Source organism: Alexandromys fortis, unplaced genomic scaffold (assembly GCF_014885135.2).
Source record: "Alexandromys fortis isolate MF-2015 unplaced genomic scaffold, M_Fortis_MF-2015_v1.1 scaffold_75, whole genome shotgun sequence".
In the NCBI taxonomy this organism is placed as follows: domain Eukaryota; kingdom Metazoa; phylum Chordata; class Mammalia; order Rodentia; family Cricetidae; genus Alexandromys; species Alexandromys fortis.
This window is the reverse complement of record NW_026067956.1, coordinates 247,079-247,290: the sequence shown is the minus strand read 5'-3', so window position 1 is coordinate 247,290 and position 212 is coordinate 247,079.

Sequence of the window (212 nt, the reverse complement as noted above, 5' to 3'; positions counted from 1 at the left end):
AAATGCCAACACCTTTTCTATTAATATCTATCAGAAAATAAAATGGAACTAAGATTATATAAAGATAGCAACTAAAAATCACATCACAATATTTTTACTTAAGTTTTCTTTAAAAAAAAAGTGTGTGTGTGTGTGGTGTGTGCGTGGTACTGAGGATTAAACCTAGTGTGATGGTTTGCCAGGCTTGTGTGTTTAAACTTTTGGTTTCGTGT